The 25,241-nt window shown below is 28.4% G+C and overlaps 1 long non-coding RNA gene across 1 annotated transcript; it reads right to left on the reverse strand.

Moving 5' to 3' along the window:
* Positions 1-3,374: 3,374 nt before the first annotated feature.
* LOC148256465 (uncharacterized) lies at positions 3,375-4,394 on the reverse strand. Its single transcript, XR_015819292.1, has 2 exons — positions 4,215-4,394; positions 3,375-3,700 (listed from the first exon to the last, which is right to left on the reverse strand). It is a non-coding gene; the product is annotated as an uncharacterized LOC148256465 (long non-coding RNA).
* Between the last annotated feature and the right edge of the window lie 20,847 nt (positions 4,395-25,241).

The following is a 25,241-nucleotide window of genomic DNA, read 5'->3' on the forward strand; positions in this document are numbered from 1 at the left end:
TTTCTATCATTTAACCTATGTATTATCTATTTGTAAATGAGGGAATTATCTAAAAAATGTTGGATTTACAGGAGAGCGTAGACCTGAGCTAAGAAGGATTCTGATACTTTTTTTTATTCAATTATAGGTAAAGGATTAGGTTAGTCTCATCAAGAAAAGCTCATATTTTTATAAAAATTTATTTTCTTTAAAATAAATATTTTATAGATTTTATAAATTGTTTAAGTTTTTAACATGTTTTTAGTAAACTCATCATGTGTATGTATGTTATCGTCTGTTGGTGCTTTAAGAATATATGTAATTAAATGTGTAAAACAAGTCTATGTGTATGATATGATATGTGTAAACCTATATAAACATGATTTCTATCTATGCATAATGAGTGTATGAGCAATAGAATATGTGCAAATGAATAATTCATGAATTAGAGTAAATGAAATAGGCATAGTGTATACAAGTAAAAATGTATAGGTGTTGTGGTTATAGGGATTATCCTTTAGATTCCAGTAAACTAGTAAGGCTATGTATATATATATATATATATATGTAAACTTATACATGTATGTGTATGTATAAAACTGTTGGTATAAATGGTGTGCATATGTGTATTTGTTGATGGTTGAATAGTCGTGAAGGTTAAACTATGCATCGGATTATATATAACCAATATATACTTGTTATGAGTGAAAATATGCAAACATCTAATTTGTGTAGGAACGTGTGTTAGAGTGATGGGATTGAGTTGTAAAATAATAAAATAAGAACATTTAAAAGACGTGGAAATCCATTTAACAGGTATCAATGAGGGGAGTGTGTGTGTGTGTCGCTATTTTGGCAAGTGAAGTGTGGTGAACCCTACTTGTGGATACGACCTCAGCTAGACATGGCTGAAAAGTCCCATACATAACCGTTCTATTTTCAGGTCTATGTGAAAAGTGATAAGTGATACACAATGCATGATTGTTTTGTGTTTGGGTGCATTGAGGAAGTGATAACTGATAAATAACACGTGATAAGTGACAAGTGATAAGTGATAAGTGATAAATGATAAATGATATATCCATATAGTAGAGGGAATCCTTAATGCTCTTGTTGATTCCTGCGAAAACAATATCATATAATGAAACTCTTAAAAGATGAAAAAATAAAAATAATAAACCTTCATAAAAATGTGACTGAGAATGCAAGTGCAACTAAAAAGTAATAAGTGAACAATGTAAAGTGAAAGCGATATTGACATATGCAACGATAAGTAATTCAGTGGCAAGTGCAAGTGTTATGAAACCAGTGAACAATATTATTTGTTTATGTAAATTTGATGTTAAAGTATTTGTGATATCTATGAAATCATACGTGAAAGAATGAATCATTGAGATATGTGAAATTATGGTTATTGTATTGATTGAGAATTTGTTTTAAAGAAGATATGCATTTATTTTGCGAATCTTGTGTGATTGAGTATGTGTATGTCTTTATTTTTGGCACTACCCCTCTTCCTTACTGAGTCTGTGAAGCTCACCCCGATTCACATCCCCCAGTGAAAATTATCAAGATCAAGAGCAAGTTCAAAGTCGAATAAAGACTTCAGAAAACCTTTAGTGGTCTTAAGAGTTTTCTCTTGTAAACTCGGTTTAATTATATTATAACGATACAATGTCAAGAATTTTGTAAGCATCATGACTTATAATTCCGTATAGTGGATGATTGAATCTTAAGTTTTTACTTATTGCTGCGTAAAATTACCAAGTTATGTGCGTAGAATATGGTTCCCTCCTTAATAGAAAAGGTGGACTGCTACATCAGATTCTTTATTTCATTTAAGGATTTTAGTAAAATTCTCTTAAATAATAGGATTATGATAAAAATAAATTTAAAGATTCCTCACTCTTCTTTTAAATATACTTTATATGTACATATTTTACAAATATAAATATGCCTACTTTAAAAATATGTAGCATTATTGTTAAAGAATTTTTGAAATAAGAAAAGAATATATATATACATATATATATCCTCTATTATTCTTTTGTTCTTCTCTTATTATTTCCAATGAGTTTTCTTTCTCTTCTCCAAAATCTAAATTCCAAACACAAATTTTCAAGTCTAATCATCACCCATCATACAGCAGCAAACAGTTTTGATAAGAGCATCCAATGCACGGCCATCATTGAACCTGATCAAACGACGACTAGTTAGAGAACCTTGTCGTCCACCGCCTCTATGCCTAGAGCCTATGCAAATGCTACTGGCAGTACTGTAGGGATTTGTGTACTACGCAGTGGAAAATGGCACGTGCATCCAGATTTCAATTAAAAGTGGTGATCAAGCTTTGGCCATTAATCAAAAAACATGATCATGCAGTCTGGAGTTTACGTATAGTTTACATAAAGTTTGAAAGATGAAACTTCTAATCTACGTAATCATTAATACAAAGTGATGATTAGGAGAGATTAGGGCTTTGCATTCTCCATATGATAAATGCAGGTACGACACTTGCAGTCCCTAAAGCGACACTTATAGCAACCAAAGGTGACACAAGAGGTGCATTCTGCATTTTTGATCTCTTGTACACTCTCTGCAAGTTTTACGACTTGCCCTTTCTTAGTTAGCATCACAGCTCATCTTTTAGAAATACATATATACAAATTACTCTATATAACATGTAGTGGATTTGCACATTAATATACACATACAATAAAAATAATGATAAAAGGTTTACCTCTCATAATGCCAGTTGGGGCACCTCCACCATTTATTAGCCAAAGTATCATGGTAGAGCTTGTAATCCCTACTAGTGTGGAGGCAGAATCGTTGGTCCTTTTTATACCTTGTGCAAGTAATGAACTCACCCTAATGGAATTTTTTTTTTCCACTAATGAGCCTTGGTCTGTTGTTCAGGTTTACAACAAGCTTATAGTATTTGATTTTATATTTCTATACAAATAGGAGATCTTGTAGGTATTCTTTCTTCCCATAAAAGTCATGGAACAAATGAAAAATTGAATGGTTTTTTACTTCTATACAAATAAGAGATCTTATACATATTCATTGTGCCTATCAAAGTCGTGTGATAAATGATAGATACTCAAACAAGTAAAGTAAGCCAAAATGTTATAAAAATAATCAGTATCTTAATAGTAATTTATTTTATCACAAGACTTAACGTCTTGGAATAGTACACATTGAATTGATAATTGCAGCTCTATGCCACCAATCCCACTTACATAATATTAATTGATAAACCATTATTTTTAAGAAAATAATATCTGTATATATTTAAAGACAGCCAATAGTGTATCACTAGTTTCTACTAAATCAGATTAGTTATTTCATTTAGGAATTTTAGTAAAATTCTCTAAATAATAGGATTATGATAAATAAAAAAATAAATTCAAGGATTCCTCATAGTTCTTTTAAATATACTTTACATGTAAAGATTTTACAAATATAAATATGCATACTTAAACAAGATGTAGCATTATTGTTAGAGAATTTTTGAGATAAAAAAAAAATATACATATATGTATATTTATATATATCCTCCATTGCCCTTTAGTTATTCTCTCATTAATTCCAAAGAGTTTTCTTTCTTTTCTCCAAAACTCAAATTCCAAACAAAAATTTTCAAGTCTAATCATCACCCATCATACAACAACGAGCAAGTTTGATATGAGCATCAAATGTATGGCCACCGAAGTACCTGAACAAACAACGACTAGTTAGAGAGCCTTGTTGTCCACCACCTCCATGACCAGAGCCTTTATAGATGTATGCACTGTTCGGTCAAAGATGGCACGTGCATCAAGATTCCAATTAAAAGTGATTGTCGAGCTCGGGCCATTAATCAAAAAACATGATCATGCAGTCTGGAGTATACCTATAGTCGACATAAAGTTTGAAAGATGACACTTCTAATATGCATAATCTTTAAGTTAGAGTGATGATTAGGACTATGCATTCTGCATATAATAAATGTAGGTGCGATACTAATTGTCCCTAAAGCGACTCTTGTAGAAATCAAAAGAGACACAAGAGGTGCATTATGCATTTTGGATCTCTTGTACACCCTTTGCAAGTTTTATGACTTGCCTTTTCTTAGTTAGGATCACAGTTTATCTTTTAGAAACATATATATACATATTATTCTACATAACATGCAGTGAATTTGCACACAAATATATACATGTACAACAAAAATCATGATAAAGATTTACCTCTCATAATGCCAGTTAGGGAACCTCCACCTTTTATTAGCCAAAACATCATGGGAGAGCTTGTAATCCATAGTAATGTGGAGGCATAATCGTTGGTCCTTTTTACACCTTGTACAAGTCATGAACTCGCCCCGATGGAACAGTTGCTTTCCACCAATGAGCCTTGATTCTTTGTTTAGGTTTACAACATGCTTATAGCATTTAATTTTCTACTTATATATAAATAAGAGATCTTGTAGGTATTCTTTCTTCCCAAAAAAGTCATGGGACAAATGAAAATTTGAATGGTTTTTTACTTCTATACAAATATGAGATCTCATACAGATTCATTGTACCTATCAAAGTCGTGTGACAAATGACAAATACTTAAACAAGTAAACTAAGTCACAATGTTATAAAAGTAATCAGTATCATAATAATAGCTTATTTTATCATAAGACTTCACGTTTTGGAATAGTACACATTTTATTGATAATCACAATTCTATGCCACCAATACTACTTAATGTTAATTTATAATTTTATCTTTGATTACATATTGAACATGACTTGTTTGAGAGTTGCTTATTCAAAAACAAAATTAGTTAATTTTCTCTTATTTTGGGTGAATATTAATACTCAGAAAGAACTTCTCTATAATTTGTCCGAAATTATATGCTTTAAATGAATAAATCAAATTATCTATTATGTGATGAGTGAGATCGAGCATAAAACCACCCAATTTCAAAAATAATTGGGGTAAAATTGTTAGATTGAGGTTACAATGTACTCACTTTCAAAAACAGTTGGAGTAAAAATGTGAGATGGAGCGTAAAACGCACTCATAATGAAAAAAAAAGAACAAGAAAAATAATCTACTCCTCTAGTCAAATGGCTACGAGTAGCGTTAGTAGCTATCTAAAACTGGTGACCAACTGAGTAACCAGGTGCATTCATCACAAATGTTTACCCTTGCATTAAAAGGTTGGTGGCATTTCAAGCAAGCAAAGTGCTCAAGCTTTTTTGTTTTTGGTATGAACCAACTGCATGTATCCTTTTATCTTGACAGGTTTGGTGGCTGTTCTACTAGGTATTAGCTATTCCACTCAATGAAATTTTTGTCTGCTAAATTTAAAAAACTCTCTCATGTCGTGTTTGGATGTTTTCAGAGTTGTTATTCATTGGTATGGTTACATGAAATTCAAGCCTATAAAGTATTAATTGATGGTTATTCTTACGACTTGAGGGTTGAGGTGTAACATGTGGGTTGTGATGAAATGATTGGGAGTAAGTGAGTTGAAGGTGAAGAGATAGGAATTGATGGAGTGTATTATGTAGTGCTTGAGGGCAAACACAAGATAAGTGTGGGGGAGTTTGATAGTGCCTAAAAATAACATCATTATGATCCACTTTTGGGTTATTAAACTATGGTATGTTATCTAATCCGAGTTATTTTTTATGTTGTGTTGTAGTACAAGATATAAGGAAGAAATGAGAAAAAATAGCATGAAAAGAGGAAGAGTTCGTGAAAAGATTCATAAGCCTATAAATAAGCCTTAGACAATGCTAAGAGTCGTGCACAGTAGCAGATTTAAATTAAAATGTGTGTTTTTTAAATTTGTAAAAAATATATTATTCAAGCCAAGATCTGGGGCTGCAAATCAAGGGGAAAATATTCTAGAAGGCTTGGGATAAGCCAAGTATCAAGGAAAAGGATCTTAATCAACAAAAGAAGAAAACTTTAGCTTCTTTTTACAAAGAGGTTGGCTATCAAAGTAAAATCATCATCTCTCTTCTTCTTGACGCTACACATAACAACTTCTACTGCTTCTGTAATTTTTTCTTCATCTTTATTCTTTTTTATACTCTCTAAGAACTCATTTGGGTTAAAAAGCCCACAATGAGTGGCTGATTTAGTTTTTTTCCTAGTTGATAGATCTAGCAAACTCCAACAATGTATTTGTGAGATCTAATCGAATTAATTTGAGTCTGACTTTGGAGCTTCTATTTATTTACTTCTTGTTCCTATAGGTATTTATTATTTTGAATCTGTTTGGATAGGGCTCATCATACAAGAAGAGAAATCGCAAGCAGCTAGTCGAACCCCTTAAATTCGTAATTGTCTGAGTGATTCTAGTTCCAAGTAGCGATCAGTGCCCATTGAGGAGGTCAATAGTCTAGTTGACCGGTTCATGCGGATGAATCTAGCAACTTGAATCACATCCTTCTTGCTCTTAAGGTTGTTGACAAGTTAAATCCTTTATACATTCCCAGGACTGCTTTTCAGTGAATAACCGACTATCAAACATTTCATGGTTTGTTTAGGAATAAGGAAGGATTGGTTATCGAAATATTTCTGACAACTATAACTGATTTGCCATAGTTCTGGTAAAATGAACTCTTACATCTATGATTAATTGTATTACTAGAGCAAGCTATTTTGTTGACTAAGAGTTCTTTTTATAATTTGTTTAAGTTTCTAATTTACAGCCAAGAGTTTGTTTAATATTATTTTTCTCATTGTTTAATTTATATTTTGCGTATTAGATTCTACAAAACCCCCTATATGTTTTTTACTTGTTGATCAAGAAAGATAATTGCTTTCCAATTCCCAGTGGATTCGATCCTTCTTACCATTACTATAATATTGTTTTATTGGTTAATTAGGAATTTATTTTTGGTGGATTTGAAAATTTTTTACATTATCTCAACAAAATTATTTCTTACCTTCCAAAGTAAATGACTAATAAGTTCTTCCGCACAGATTAAATTCAAAAGTAAATTTTTATTTGAAGTGCTCATTTTGTACTATAAAGGCAGCCATAGAACTGATAAAATCAATGTTCATAAGAATTTAATATAAATTAAGTGAAATATCTAATAAGTATAATAAAATCAAGTCTCAAATAGCCATGGATTCTTTATTTAAGAAATAATATTTTAAATAGCCACAATTCTTTATTTACTCTATATAGTTTATGATTCTTTAGTTGAGTTAAAAGATTTCATAAGTTATAATATAAAATAAGACTTACGTTTTTCACCGTTTGCACAAAATAATCAACTCTACACATTTATTCTCCTCTCACATTATAATTGTTCTTCAATAATAAGTTGTTATATTATACTATACTTTGACTAGGATATTAAAGGGTATTTCAAAATTTTTATTAACAAGTACATTTTGTTTCTAAGGATAATGACTTACAAAACTTTATATATTGGTATATAAATACATGATTTAAAGTAGAGATATATTATTAAAATAACTAATCATATTATTGTAAACTACAGTTAATGTTTTTGTGCAACGTGGCTTTTTACCTTATGCGTGGTGATAAACTTCTTTCATGATCTCAATAGAATTGCTTGTTTTAATTTTAAAAAAAATAAATGAAGAATAAGTTCTTTAGTTCATGGAGTAAAATTCAAATTTTAATTTTAATACAGTTGGTGACAATAGAGTTAATCAAATCAGTGTTTTTAATTATTTTATATATATTAAATAAGATATCATATAAATATAATAAAATCGCATCTCAACTAGCAATGGATTCTTTATTTAAGTTCAAGATAGCAAAAAATAAAACAACTTTCCAAATAGCCATAGATTCTTCATATAAGTTCAAAGCTTTTATAAGTTATAGTATAATAAAATCTAGATTTTCCATGGCCTATATAATATACTCAACTGTATGTCATTTTATCTTTCCATCACACTTCAATTGTTCTTTAATTAAACTCAGTCTTCTTGACTGGTGCAATAAAGAAGTATAGTGAAATGTTGGTTTTCCAAAACCTACATAACCTCTCAAGTTATTTATTATATATTAAGCTCAAAGATATGTAATTAACCTCCATTTATTTGAAGAAAGAAATAAAAACAAGTTTCTTTATGTTCTTTTTAATCTTCAGGCATAAATATAAATTGTAGATGTTTAATGTTAATATTACAATCTAAATCTCAGGTCATAAGGTTTAAAGAAGAAGCTTTGGTGAAGATTTGTACTAGTAAAATCTTACGAGACCCAAGACCATTTTGCACTTGTTTCCACTCAGTAAGGCTTCCCTTATGCCATCCATGTCAACATCCTTTTCCATTGTAGATGTGCTTTTCTTGAATCGTTTTCTCTATGATGAATTACTAACTATATGGATAAAATTAAAATTATTATTACAACTGAATGTCTTTAATTTCCTTTAGACTTCTCACTGGGAGCTTCATTAGAAGAACAAACTTGATATGTTTATTCTTGATCCATACAAGATTTACTTTAACAAGATATCAGGTTAAAAGTTTGATGATCATGAAATAGAGTTGGTGAAGTTTCATATGAGAAAAACAATCAACTTGAGAAATTGGTTCTCGTAACTCCTAAAAAAAATACTCTTAAAATTGATCGTAATGTTGCATATTATTATTGCAAGCTTTTCTATTCCTCGAGAGCATTGAGAAAAACTCAAATATCTATTTATGAGCCTTCTAACAATATTGATCATCTGTTGATTTAAAATTGATATATAACTATCTGTTTACTATTTTTCTAACGAACTATGATAAATGAATCAAATACACTTAGTTTAAGCATATTAGATTGAATTACTAATGAGATATATTACTTCAATATCAGTCATCCCATCAAAAGAAAGATTCTTTTTTAACAAGTGATTAGATATTATATAATAGCAATAGTTTTTAGTGATAGTTAAGACTTTTATGTCATTTCATAGAACTTTAAGAAAAAAATTTCTGTTTATTTTACCATTTATATAGGATATACTAATTTCTTCAGTTGAGACAATCTTTGACCATATACCATACTTTGGTGGTTGCTTACTACCAATCTATTTAATAATTTTATCTTTTATCTCTTAAAAAAATTTAATGATCTCATTTTTCTAAAACCCAAGATTTTTTAGTATTAGGAAAAACATCAAATTCTTTTATAAACTATTATTTTTAAGGAAATAATAACTCCATATAATTAAAAGAAAGCCAATAATATATCTCTAGTTTCTATTAAATCATATTCTTTATTTCATTTAAAAATTTTAGTAAAATTTTTTTAAATAATAGGATTATGATAAATCAAAAAATAAATTCAAGAATATCTCACACCTCTTTTAAATATACTTTATATGTACATATTTTACAAATATAAATATGCCTACTTAAACAATATGTAGCTTTATTGTTAGAAAATTTTTGAAATAGAAAAAGAATATGCAAATATACATATATACATAGATCCTCTACTGTCCATTAGTTCTCCTTTAATTAATTCAAAAGAGTTTTCTTTCTCTTCTCTAAAACTCAAATTCCAAACACAAATTTTCATGTCTTATCATCACCCATCATATAGCAACAAGAACTTTTGGTAAGAGCTTCTAATGCAAGGCCACCACATAACCTTAACAAGCAACAACTAGCTAGAGAGCCTTGTTGTCCACCACCTTTACGTCCAGAGCCTCTGCAGATGCTACCACCAGTACTTTAGGGATTTATGTACTATATGATGGAAGATTGCATGTGCATCTAGATTCCAATTAAAAGTGGTGATCAATCTCGAGCCGCTAATCATAAAACATGATCATGTAGTTTGAATTTTACGTATAGTCGACATAAAGTCTGAAAGATGAAACATTCTATTAGAGCTGTGTATTCTACATATAATGAATGCAGCTGGGTACTGATAGTCTCTAAAGCAACACTTGTAGCAACTAAAGTAAATACAAGAGGTGCATTCTACATTTTGGATCTCTTATACATGATCTGCAAATATTGGACTTACCCTTTCTTCATCAGCATCACAGTTTATCTTTTAGAAACACATATATACACATTACTCAACATAACATGTAGTGAATTTGCACATGAATATATACATATACAACTAAAATAATGATAAATATTTACCTCTTGTAAGGCCAGTTGGGACACCCCCACCTTTTATTAGCCAAAATATCATGGTGGAGTCTGTAATCCCTAGTAGTGTGGAGGTAGAAGTGTTGGTCCTTTTTACACCTTGTGCAGGTAATGAGCTCACCCCGATGGAACTGTTACTTTCCACCAATGAGCCTTGATATGTTGTTTAGGTTCATAGCAAGCTTCTAGTATTTAATTTTTTACTTCTATACAAATTGAAGATCTTGTAGGTATTTCTTTTGCCCATAAAAGTTTTGGGACAAATAAAAAATTTAATGATATTTTAATTCTATACAAATAGGAGATCTTGTAGGTATTCCTTCTACCTATAAAAGTCATGTGACAAATGACATTTATTCAAACAAGTAAACTAAGTCACAAAGTTATACAAGTAATCAATATCTTAATAGCAATTTATGTTATCACAAGATTTAATGTTTTAGAATAGTACACATTGAATTTCTAATTGCATCTCTATGACACCAATCCCACTACTTAATATTTATTGATTATTCTATCTTATATATATTTTTATATACATCCATTTATATATAATGTGAGGAAAATATTGAGGCCAAAAATTAGTTTTAAGGCTAAAACTTGAGGTGAAAATGAAGAGACAACATAACATGAGAAAAAAATAATGTTGGCTTTGAGCTAAGAGGAAGAAAGAACAAATTAATAACTTGAACAGAAAAGCTTTCAAGGAGGATGAAATTTTTCATTTTTAGCTCTAATAGACCATGTGGTTGAATTATTTTTTTTATGTTAATAAGTTAAGGGTAACTCCAAAAACTTACAAATGTATCACATTAATTAAACTTACAAGATCAGTAATAAGTTAAGTTAATATTACAAAGTAAAATTTGTATGAGTATACAATAATTTAAAAAGCTTAAAACATGCTAAATGTTGTGACCATATAAACCTTTAGTTTACAATTTAAAATACTTTCATTATCGACTTATATTTTTTATATTACATGATGTAGATTGTTAAAAGGTATTTAAAATTTTCATTAACAATTAGATCATATTTCTAATATTAAATTTTGACATATTTTTACATATTGGTATATAAATATATGATTTAAACTAAAATATTGCATTAAAATAACTAATCACATTATTGTAAAGTATAGTAAATTTTTCAAGAAACAAATAAATATATGACATTAATTAATAAAAACCACGCAATCAATGAAAAGAAACAATGAGAATTTAGGGATGAAATGAAAAAATTTAACATGTTACTAAAGTATTCATACTTAACAAAAAAAAAATTAATGATCACATTTCTCATGAAGCCAAGAATTTTGAATATTAGGACAAATATCCAAAGGCATTTGAAGACAAAAAAAAATTCAGTTAGATATCACAAATTTCTACCAAATTAGAATCTTGATATTTTGTAAGGATTTTGATGAAGTTCTCTTATATAATAGTGCTATTACAAAATCAGAAAAATAAATTCAACTTTGCCACAGTTTTTTTTTATATATACCATATGAGTACATAAAAAATTAGCTAATTTTTGTTACGTATTTTTTATTCTTAAATCACTAATTTGAAATAAAAAATTATTAAGTGATTATGATCATCTAAGTGTTGTTTCTATAATTTTTTGACAAAAATTTAAGGTGTCATACTTGTATGGTCGACAAATTTTTTTATATTATGAAGCACTTAACAATTAATTATCTAATTTCAGTCGATTATCAAGGTAATAACTTTACGTACATATGTATGTACGGTATGGGAAAGAAATGTGAAGATGGTAGACTCGGTTAACCGTTATAATTAAATTGGTTTTCTAAAGACAAAAATCACGAAATTAAAAAATAGTTAACATAAAATATTTAAAGTTATTTCCATCTATCTCATTTTCCTTTCTTCACTTTTTCTTTTGAGCTTCATTGTTCCAATAACACTCACCATCTTCATTCAAAATTTTAAATTCCCATAAATCTCATCTTCTAAAAGTTGAAAAAAAGTTGTAAAACTATATAAATTGTTAGAGGATATTTTTGGATTAAAAGGCCAAGAAGGTTGAGTTTTTGTTGCTTATAATTCAAAAAAAATATATTGCAGTGTAATAAACTTTTAACATTATCTCAATAAAATTATTTCTTACTTTTCAAAGTAAATGGCTAATGAATTCTTCACAAAAATTAAATTTAAAAGTAATTTTATTTGAAGTTACTCATTTTGTACTATAATGGTAGCCATATAACTAATAAAATCAATGTTCATAAGAATTTTATATAAATTAAATAAAATATCTAATAAGTATAATAAAATAACGTGCTAAATGGCCATGGATTCTTTATTTAAGAAATCACATTTTAAATAGCGATAATTCTTTATTTACATTAAATAGTTTTTTATTATTTATTTGAGTTCAATCATTTCATAAATTATAGTATATTATAAGACTTACTGTAATATCCATCTTGAAAAAAAAATTAAAATTCTACTATAATGAATTTAAGAGATATTGCAGAAGTGAAAATAGAGTGTGAATTGGGAGGAAGGAAGTGACAGGTTATAAGGGTGCAGAGGTGTGCAGACCTCTCCTTCTGAGAGGTAAGCCATTTTTAGTGATTTTCTAATGATGTTAGGTTCCTCTTAAGCTATTCACTTATCCCTAACTCCCTTTCCAAAATAGAAATAAATTAAGCTCAACTAGGCTCTGTTTCTGCTACACCTTCGAATAGTACAGGTATGTTAACCTTTCTTTCCCTTTTTTGATTTTGATTTTTAAATTTATTCTTTTTTTAATGCTCATTTAGGTTCTTATAAGGGTCTAGCTTCATTTAATCCAAACTTCAGTGACAAATCTACTTCCAGAAATAAATGGTTTGATAAAAATAAATCATAACCCACTGTTGACAGTGCAGGCAACCCGTGTTTTCTAGTCATCTGAACTTGATTTGTTCTCATGTGTAGGTTATTTTAGAATTCTTCAGGAAGGTAAAACCTATAGTAATATATTTTTTGCACGCAATGGTGTTTTATAGACACATTATGAATAAATTTAGTTTTAAAATATGATTTTTGTTGCAGTTTTGGGATTAAACGAATGTGTGTGTGTGTGTCCTGTGTCAATTTGGTTTAAAATCTGTAAAGTGGATGGATTTTTGTGTATACTTGCATTTGATAAATTGTTTATTGAAGGATGGTAAGATGAAAAAACATAAACGAGTAGGGAAGGTACAGATTTGGATAAAAGATAGAGTCTTGATGAATAATTAAGAAAGAATAAAAAAACTAATAAAAAATTTAATAACTAAAATAGTTAGTAAATAAGTCTATTCGGTACTCGTGAGGGGTATTACCGAAATTACTGTTATGACTGTTATCATTGCTTACTATTTACTACTAGGAACCTTATTCTTAGATTGGGTAGATATTGAACTGTTTACCATTTACTGATATGACTATAATTTCCCTTTCTTAAAGGTAGTGGTGTCTTCACTACCTCCTAGGTATTGGTTTAGGCATCTGCATGCAGTAGGGTTATAATTATTAAAATAATAAAATTTTATAGTAAAACTTCAAAATTATGTGTGTGTATTGGATGTCAAGTACAGTATTGAGTGCAGTATTGATCTAACAGTCATAACTAAGATTATTGAATGATTGGTGAAAGTACTGAAATTGGTATAAATTAAACTATAATTTTATAAGCTCCGTTTAGTTGTTTTCAAAATATTATTTGTGTAAATCTATTACTGCTAGTCTTATTGAGTTATTAGAACTCACCCCCAATCCAATTATCCATATTATAATGAAGATAATACAGCAACAAGCACTTTTGATAAGAGCATCCAATACATGGCCACGACAAAACCTAAACAAATGACAACTAGTTAGAGAGCCTTGTGGTCAACCACCTCTAGGCCCAAAGCCTCTACAGATGCTACCGGTAGCACTATTGGAATTTATGTACTATGCAGTCGAAGATGGCATGGGCATCTAGATACTAATCAAAAGTTGTGATCAAACTAAGGTCGTTAATCAAAAACATGATCATGCAGTTTGTATTTTACGTATAGTCGACATAAAGTCTGAAAGATGAAACTTCCAATATGACAAAATCAAAAAAATAAATTCAACTTTACCATAAAATTTTTTTTATGTACACCATGTGTACACGAAAAATGTGAAACATTAAATTTAAAAAATTAGCTAATTTTTATTACACATTTTTTCTTCTTATATCATTAATTTGAAAGAAAAAATTATTAAGTGATTGTGATAATTTAAGTTTTGTTTCTATAATTTTTTAACAAAAATTTATGGTGTCATACTTATATGGTCGATAAATGTTTTTATATTCTGAAACACTTAACACTTAATTATCTAATTTTAATCAATTATCAAGGTAATAACTATGCATACAAATATATGTATAGTATGTAAAGAAATGTGAATAGGGTAGACTTGGCTAACTATTATCATTAAATTGGTCTTCTAAATGCAAAAATTACGAAATTAAAAAATAGTTAGCGAAAAATATTCAAAGGTATTCCATCTATCTCATTTTCCTTCTTTCACTTTTTCTTTTGAGCTTCATTGTTCCAATAGCACTCACCATCTTCATCAAGAATTTCTAATTCCCATAAAACTTATCTTCTGAAAGTTGAAAAAAATTGTAAAACTATATAAATTGTTAGAGGAATTTTTATATTAAAAAGACCAAAAAGTCAGTTTTTGTTGCTTATAATTCAAAAACATATATTGTAATGTGATAAACTTTTAACATATCTCAACAAAATTGTTTCTTACTTTTCAAAGTAAATAGCTAATAAGTTATTATACACCAAGATTAAATCCAAATATAAATTTTATTTGAAGTGACTCATTTTGTACTATAATTACAGCCGTAGAACTAATAAAATCAATGTTCATAAGTAGTTTATATAAATTAAGTAAAATATCTATTAAGTATAATAAAATCACGTCCTAAATAGTCATGGATCTCTATTTAAGAAATCATATTTTAAATAACCACAATTCTTTATTTTCTTTAAAAAGTTTCTGATTCTATATTTGAGTTCAAAGATTTCATAATAATAGTATAAAATAAGACTTATATTTTTCACAAACTGCACAAAATAATCAACCCTACACATTTATTCTCTTGTCACATCGTAATTGTTATTTAATAATTAGTTAGTCCTCTTGATTAATGCAAAAAAGAAGTAGTGTGGAAAGTTGGTTACCTTCTCTATGTATTTTATTTTGTTATCGTTATCGACTTATGTTTTAATATTTCACTATACTCTGATAAGGATATTAAAGGGTATTTCAAAATTTTCATTAATAATTAGATCTTGTTTCTTAGGTTAATTATTAACTAATCTTTATATATTTGTATATAAATACATGATTTAAAATAGAGATATTGCATTAAAATAAGTAATCACATTATTGTAATGTACAATTGACGTTTTTATGTAACATGGTTTTTTATCTTATGCGTGGTGATAAACTTCTATTATTATCTCAATAGAATTGCTTGTTTAACTTTTAAAAAAATAAATGGCAGATAAGTTTTTAAGCGCATGGATTAAAATTTAAATGTTAATTTTAATACAGTTGACAACCATTTAATTAATCAAATCAACAGTTTTAATCACTTTATATATATTAAGTAAGATATCATACAAATAAAATAAAATTGCGTCTCAAATAGCGTTGGATTCTTCATTTAAGTTCAAGATTTCAAAAAATGAAACCACTTCAAAATAGCCAAAGATTTTTTATTTAAGTTCAAAGATTTTTTAGGTTATAGTATAATAAAATCTATATTTTTTATGGCCTATAAAAAATATTCAGCCGTATGTCATTTATCCTCCCATAACAATTCAATTGATCTTTAATTAAACTCAGTATTCTTGATTGATGCAACAAAAAAGTATAGTAAAAAGTTTATTTTCCAAAGACTACATAATCTCTCAAGTTATTTATTATAATAAAGCTCAAAGTTATGGACTTAACCTCCATTCATTCAAAGAAAGAAAAGAAAACAAGTTTCTTTTCATTTTTCTTAATCATCAGGCATAAATAGAATATCTAGATGTTGGATGTTAATATTTTCAAGAGTGTAAATCTCAGGTCATAAGGTTTAAAGAAGGAAGCTTTGGAGAAGTGTACCAACAAAATCTTATGGGTCCCAAGATCATGTTGCACTCGTTTCCACTTGGTAAGGCTTCCATTATGCCATCAATACCAACATCCTTTTTAATTATAGATGTGTTTTTCTTGGATGATTTTTTTATGACAAATTACTAATGATATGGATATATTTAAAATTATTACTCCAGCTAAATGGCTTCAATTTCTTTCACATATCTCACTAGGAGCTTCACTAGAATAACGAACTTGATATGTTTGTTCCTGATCCATACAAGATTAAGTTTAACAAGATATCAGGTTACAAGTTTGATGAGGAAAACAATTAACTTGGGCATTCCATCCGTGTAACTCCTAAGAAAAATGCTCTTAAAATTGATTGTAGTGTTGTATATTATTATTAAAATCTTTTTTATTCCTCGAGAGCATAAAGACAAGCTCGAATATTTGTTTATGAGCCTTCCAACAATACTAATCATCTGTTGATTTAAATTTGATATATAATTATCTATTTATTATTTTTTAATGAACTATGATAAATGAATCCAATACGCTTTGTTTAAGCATATTCGATTGAACTACTAACGAGATACATTACTCCAATATTAGTCGTCCCATTAAAAGAAAGATTTTGTTTTAAAGAGTGATAAGATGTTATATAATAGAGATAGTTTTTAGTGATAGCTAAGACTTTATAGTCACTTCAACAAAACTTTGAGAAAATTTCTTCTACTTGTTTTATCATTTATATAGGATATACTAATTTTTTAGGCTGAGACGATTTTTGTCCATTTATCATTCTTTGGTGGTGGCTTATTACCAATCTATTTAATCATTTTAGCTTTTATCTCTTATAAAAATTTTATGATCTCATTTTTGTAAAACTCAATAATTTTGAGTATTAAGAAAAACATCCAATTCTTTAATAAACCATTACTTTTTAGGAAATAATACCTGCATATATTTAAAATAGCATGTCATTAGTTTTTACTAAATCAGATGTAACACCCCAGCCCAGAGAAACAGGGATAAGCCCATGCTTAAAAGGATGTCATTTTGAGGCTGGGCATCAGGAGTAAGAAGGGCCAAAACATCATCATTTTAGAAAACTCTAAAATGGTGTTGTTTTGATGAAAGAAATAGGAAAAAAAAAAAAGGGCAACCAGAGGCGTGTATGCCTCTGGCATCTGAAGAAGAAAAAGAAAAAGCCTAGACCTACACACCGAAGAAGGAGGGAGAGGGATGTAGGACTCTCTATCCTTTTGCCTATTAAAAAAGATAAGAAATCAAGAAGAAGGAAGAGAAACAGAGTCAAATTAGTAGGGAAAGAGAGTGAGTCGTGAAGAGGGAGAAAGGAGCTTGGGAGAGAGAGAGTATAGGGGGAACAGACTAGACCGACAGCGAGGTGGGTTTTGTGCTTGCGGCACGTAGTACGACAAAGAAGCTCATAACTAAAAGGCTTGAGAGAGACAATGCATAATGGTATGTGCAGAGAATAAGGAGAACCACGACGTTTGCCAGGCATGGTTTCACGTATCAACACCTTTCTCTAACACGATTCCACCAAATCCAAGCTAGATTTGCGTGCGAGGCTCGTTCTGTTATGATTTCTAGCCAAAGCATGCGAACACATGGGTGGTTCTGGTGGCGCATGCTGGTTCCAATAAGCGAGCGTGAGGTGGCATGCGATGCTTCGACGGCAACGTGTGGTGAACTAGGGACACGTGTATGATGGTGTGTGGCGATACTGGTGACCAAAATTGTGCTACAGTAAAACTAGATACCACTTTTGTATTCTAATTATTTCAACAAGTTTTCAACATTTAACCTACGTATTTTGTGTTTGTAAATGGGGAAATTATCTAAAAAATGTTGGATTTACCGGAGAGCGTAGACCTGAGCCAATAAGGATTCTAAGACTTTTTTCGATTCGACTATAGGTAAAGGATTAGGTTAGTCTCCTCAAGAGATGCTCATATTTTTATAAAAATTTTATTTTCTTTAAAATAATTATTTTATAGATTTTATAAATTATTTAAGTTTCTAACATGTTTTAAGTAAACTCGTCATGTGTATGTTTGTTATTGTGTGTGGGTGCTTCAAGAATATATGTAATTAAATGTGTAGAACAAGTCTATGTGTGTGGTATGATATGTGTAAATCTATACAAACATGATTTCTGTCTATGCATAATGAGTGTATGAGCAATAGAATATGTGCAAATGAATGATTCATGAATCAGAGTAAATGAAAGAGGCGTAGTGTATACAAGTAAAAATGTATAGGTGTTGTGGTTATAGGGATTATCCTTTAGATTCCAATAAACTTGTAAGGCTATGTATATATATATGTAAATGTATACATGTATGTGTATGTATAAAACTATTGGTATAAATGGTGTGCATATGTGTATTGGTTGATGGTTAAATAGTCATGAAGGTTAAACTATGCATCGGAGTATATGTAAACAATGTATACTTGTTATGAGTGAAAATAAGTAAACATCAAATTTGTGTAGGCACGTGTGTTAGAGTGATGGGATTGAGTTGTAAAATAATAAAATAAGAACATTTAAAAGACACGGAAATCTGCTTAACAGGTATCAACGAGGGGAGTGTGTGTGTGTGTGTCGTCATTTTGGCAAGTGAAGTGTGGTGAACCTTACCTGTGGATACGACCTCAGGTAGACATGGCTTGAAAGTCCCATACGTAATCGTTCTGTATTCGGGTGTATGTGAAAAGTGATAAGTGATACACAATGCCTAATTGTTTTATATTTAGGTGCATTGAGGAAGTGATAAGTGATAAATAACAAGTGGTAAGTGACAAGTGAGAAGTGATAAGTGATAAATGATGTACCCACATAGTAGAAGGAATACTTAGTGCTCTCGTTGATACCCAAGAAAATGACATCATGCAATGAAACTCTTAAAAGATGAAAAAATAGAAATTATAAACCTTCATAAAAATGTGACTGAGAATGCAAGTGTAATGGAAAAGTGATAAGTGAACAATGTAAAGTGAAAGTGATATTGACATATGCAATGATAAGTGATTCAGTGGCAAGTACAAGTGTTATGAAACTAGTGAACAATATTATTTGTTTATGTAAATTTGATGTTAGAGCATTTGTGGTATCTATGAAATCACAAGTGAAAGAGTGAATTATTGAGATATGTGAAATTATTGTTATTTTATTGATTGGGAATTTGTTTTAAATAAGATTTGCATTTGTTTTGTGAATCTTGTGTGATTGAGTGTGTCTACATCTTTGTTTTGGGAACTGCCCCTCTTCCTTACTGAGTCTGTGAAGCTCACCCCGATTCACATCCCCCAGTGCAAATTAGTCAAGATCAAGAGCAAGTTCAAAGTCGATAAAGACTTTAAAAAACCTTTAGTGATCTTGAGAGTTTTGTCTTGTAAAGTCAGTTTAATTCTATTATAATGATACAATGTCAAGAATTTTGTAAGCATCATGACTTATAATTCCATATAGGGGATGATTGATTCTTAAGTTTTCACTTATTGCTGCATAAAATTACCAAGTTATGTGCATAGAATAGGGTTCCCTCGTGAATAGAAAAGGTGGGCTGTTACATCAGATTCTTTATTTCATTTAAGGATTTTAGTAAAATTCTCTTAAATAATAGGATTATGATAAAAAATAAATTCAAGGGTTCCTCACATTTCTTTTAAATATACTTTATATGTATATATTTTACAAATATAAATATGTTTACTTTAAAAATATGTAGCATTATTGTTAAGAATTTTTAAAATAAAAAAAGAATATATATAAAGAATATATATATATATCCTCTATTATCCTTTTGTTCTTCTTTTATTAATTCTAATGAGTTTTCTTTCTCTTCTCCAAAACCTAAATTCCAAACACAAATTTTCAAGTCTAATCATCACCATCATACAGCAGCAAACAGTTTTGATAAGAGCATCCAATGCAAGACCATCAAAGAACCTGAACAAACGACGACTAGTTAGAGAGCCTTGTCATCCACCGCCTCCACACCTAGAGCCTATGCAGATTTTACTGCCAGCATTGTAGGGATTTGTGTACTACGCAGTGGAAGATGGCACGTGCATCTAGATTACAATTAAAAGTGGTGGTCAAGCTCTTGCCATTAATTAAAAAACATGATCATGCAGTTTGGAGTTTACGTATAGTTTACATAAAGTCTGAAAGATGAAACTTCTAATCTACGTAATCATTAATACAGAGTGATGATTAAGAGAGATTAGGGCTTTGCATTCTCCATATAATAAATGCAGGTACGGCACTTACAATCCCTAAAGCGACACTTATAGCAACCAAAGGTGACATAAGAGGTGCATTCTGCATTTTGGATCTCTTGTACACCCTCTACAAGTTTTGCGACTTGCCCTTTCTTAGTTAGCATCACAGTTCATCTTTTAGAAACATATATAAACAAATTACTCTACATAACATGTAGTGGATTTGCACATTAATATACACATATACAATAAAAATAATGATAAAAAGTTTACCTCTCATAATGCCAGTTAGGGCATCTCCACCATTTATTAACCAAAGTATCATGGTAGAGCTTGTAATCCCTATTAGTGCGGAGGCAGAATCGTTAGTCCTTTTTATACCTTGTGCAAGTAAGGAACTCGCGCTAATAGAATTGTTGTTTTCCACCAATGAACCTTGATATGTTGTTTAGCTTTACAACAAGCTTGTAGTATTTGATTTTGTTCTTCTATACAAATAGGAGATCTTGTAGATATTCTTTCTTCCCATAAAAGTCATGGGAAAAATGAAAAATTGAATGGTTTTTTACTTCTATACAAATAGGAGATCTTATACGTATTCATTGTGCCTATCAAAGTCGTGTGATAAATGATGGATACTCAAACAGGCAAAGTAAGTCAGAATGTTATAAAAGTAATCAATATCTTAATAGTAATTTATTTTATCACAAAACTTAACATTTTTGAATAGTACACATTGAATTGATAATTGCAGCTCTATGCCACCAATCCCACTAAAATAATATTAATTGATAATTTCATCTTTTATATATATATATGTATATATTTACACACATCCATTTATACATAATGTGAAAAAAAAAATTTGAGGCTAAAAATTGAGGTGAAAATTAAGAGACAATATAATGTGAGGAAAAAAAATGTTAACAGTGAGCTAAGAGGGAGAGAGAACAAATTAATTACTGGAATAAAAAAGCTTCCAAGGAGGATGAAATTTTTATTTTTAAGCTCTAATAGATCATGTGGTGGAATAAATTTTTTATGTATAATTATCTTTTAAAATTTTGTACAAGGTCACTAATAAGTTAAAGGTAACTCAAAAAACTTACAATTGTATCACATTAATTAAACTTATTAGATCAGTAATAAGTTAAGTTAATATTATAAAGTAAAGTTTGTACGAGTATACAATCATTTAAAAGACTCATAAGGTGCTAAATATTGTGACCATATAAACCTTTAGTTTATAGTTTAAATTATTATCATTATCGACTGATATTTTTTATATTGCACTGTGTAGAATGTTAAAAGGTACTTCATAATTTTTATTAACAATTAGAACATGTTTTCGATATTAAATTTTAGCCGGTTTTTATATATTGGTATATAAATATATGATTTAAATTAAAATATTATATTAAAATAACTAATCACATTATTATAAAGTATAGTAAATGTTTCAAAAGAAACAAAAAATATATCACATTAATTAATAAAAACCACACAATCAATGAAAAGAATTAATGAGAATTTAGGGATGAATAAAAAATTTAGTATGTTCTTCAAGCATTTATACTTAACAAAAAAAAAAGAATTAATGATCACATTTTTCATGAAGCCAAGACTTTTGAATATTGGAAAAAATATCCAACTTTTAAATAAACTATTCTTTCTCATAAAATAACAAATGCATTTGAAGACAAAAAAAAATCCAGTTGTATATTACAAATTTCTACCAAATTCGAATCGTGATATCTTGTAAGGATTTTGATTTTAAGTTCTCTTATATAATAATATTATGACAAAATCAAAAAAATAAATTCAACTTCACCACAGACTTTTTTTATGTACACCATATGTGTACATAAAAAATGTGAATCTGTAGCTTTAAATTTTAAAAATTAGCTAAGTTTTATTACGTATTTTTTTTTCTTAAATCACTAATTTGAAATAAAAAATTAATAAGTGATCGTGATCCTCTAAGTTTTGTTTCTGTATTATTTAACAAAACTTTCTGGTGTCATACTTGTATGATCAACAAATTTATTTATATTCTTAAGCACTTAACACTTAGTTATCTAATTTTAATAATGTAATAACTATACATATATATTTATGTACAATATGGTAAAGAAATATGAAGAGGGTAGACTTGGTTAACCATTATCATTAAATTGGTCTTCTAAAGATAAAAATTACGAAATTAAAAAATAGTTTGTAGAAAATATTCAAAGCTATTTCCATCTATCTCATTTTTCTTCTTTCACTTTACCTTTTGAGCTTCATTGTTCCAATAGCACCCACAATCTTCATTCAGAATTCTAAATTCCCATAAAAGTTATCCTTTAAAAATTGAGAAAAAATGTTGTAAAACTATATAAATTTTTAATATTATCTCAATAAAATTGTTTCCTACTTTTCAAAGTAAATGGCTAATAAGTTCTTCCATACAAAGATTAAATTCAAAAGTAAATTTTATTTGAAGTGACTTATTTGTACATAATGGTAGACATTGAACTAATAAAATTAATGCTCATAAGAATTTTATATAAATAATATAAAATATCTAATAAGTATAATAATATCAAGTCCCAAATAACAATGGATTCTTTATTTAAAAAATAATATTTTAAATAGGTTCAAATCTTTATTTTCTTTAAACAGTTTATGATTATTTATTTAAGTTCAAAAATTTCATAAGTTATAGTATAAACTAAGACTTACGTTTTTAATAGTTTGCACAAAATAATCAACCTTACACATTTATTCTCTTCTCACATTGTAATTGTTCTTCAATAATTAGTTAATCCTCTTGATTAATGCAAAGAAGTATCGTTAAAAGTTGGTTAGCTTCTCTATGCATTTTACATTGTTATCGTTATCGACTTATGATTGTATATTATACTATATTTTGAGTAAGATGGTAAAAGGTATTTCCAAATTTTTATTAACAATTAGATTAAGTTTTTGAGGTTAATTACTAACAAAACTTTATATATTGGTATATAAATACGTGATTTAAAGTAGAGATATTACATTAAAATAACTTATGCCATTATTATCAAGTACAGTTGATGTTTTTGTATAACGTGACTTTTTACCTTATGAATGGTGATAAAATTTTATCATTATCTCAATAAAATTATCTTTTTTAATTTAAAAATAAATAAATAACGAATAAGTTCTTTAGCTCATGTATTAAAATTCAAAAATTAATTTTAATAAACGAGATGGGAAGGTACAGGTTTGGAAAATAAAAAATATATATATCTTCTTGCGGATTAGTTTTCTGCAAAGAGCAAAATTAGAAAAAAAAAGAAATTTAAAATAAATTAAATTTAGAAAATGAACGAAATATATCAGTTTTAAAATAATTAAAAAAATCAATCAAGAAAAATAGAATAAAGTAAATAAAAGAAGTAAATTATCAAAATAAAATTAAAAAAATATATAATTATAAAAATAAATAAAAGAAATAAATTATCGAAATCAAATAAAATAAATAAAGCTCTAGAAAAAAAAAGTTAATTAAGGAAATTATGGATAAAAGATGGACTCTAGATGAATAATTAAGAAAGAATAAAAAGAACTAATCAAAATTTAATAACTAAATTATTTTATAAATACGTTTATTCAATATTCAGGAGGGGTATTACTGAAATTATTGTTATGATTGTTGTCACTACTTACTGTTTACTGATAGTAACCCTACTATTTGATTGGGTGGATACTGAACTGTTTACCGTTTACCATTTACCGATATAATGTAATTCCCCTTTCTTAAAGGTAGCAGTGTCCTCACTACCTCCTTAGTATCAGTTTAGGTATCTGCATGCAGTAGGGTTATAATTATTAAAATAATAAAATTTTATAGTAAAACTTCAAATATAATAGATAGTATATTTAAAAAAGAAAATTTTGTTTAACAGATAAACTTGATGTTGTTGCTCTCGGGCATCGAGATGTCACACTACATTTTCACAGACTGCATAAAATAATCAATCCTATACATTTATTCTCTTCTCACATTGTAATTGTTCTTCAATAATTAGTTAGTCCTCTTGATTGATGCAAAGAATAAGTATTGTTGAAAGTTAGTTACCTTCTCCATGTATTTTATATTGTTATCATTATCGACTTATGTTTTTATATTACACTATACTTTGAGTAGGATGTTAAAGGGTATTTCAAAATTTTTATTTATAATTAGATCATGTTTCTAAGGTTAATTACTAACCAATTTTATATATTGGTATATAAAAACATAATTTAAGGTAGAGATATTACATTAAAATAACTAATCACATTATTGTAAAGTACAATCGATATTTTTGTGCTACGTGGCTTTTTACATTAAGTGTGGTGATAAACTTCTATCATTATCTCAGTAGAATTGTCTTTTTTTCACTTTTAAAAAAATAAATGACGAATAAGTTCTTTAGCCCATGGATTAAAATTCAAAAGTAAATTTTAATATAGTTGGCGACCATCGAATTAATCAAATATTTGTTTTAATTAATTTTATATATATTAAGTAAGATATTACATGAATATAATAAAATCGCGTATCAAATAGTGATAGATTCTTTATTTAAGTTCAAGATTTCAAAAAATATAACCACTTTGCAAATAGCCATCGATTCTTCATTTAATTCAAAGATTTTATAAATTGTAGTGTCATAAAACTATATTTTCCATGGCCTATATAAAATATTCAACCGTATGTCATTTA

Source organism: Carica papaya, chromosome 5, assembly GCF_054855325.1.
Source record: "Carica papaya isolate Zhongbai chromosome 5, ASM5485532v1, whole genome shotgun sequence".
Lineage (NCBI taxonomy): Eukaryota > Viridiplantae > Streptophyta > Magnoliopsida > Brassicales > Caricaceae > Carica > Carica papaya.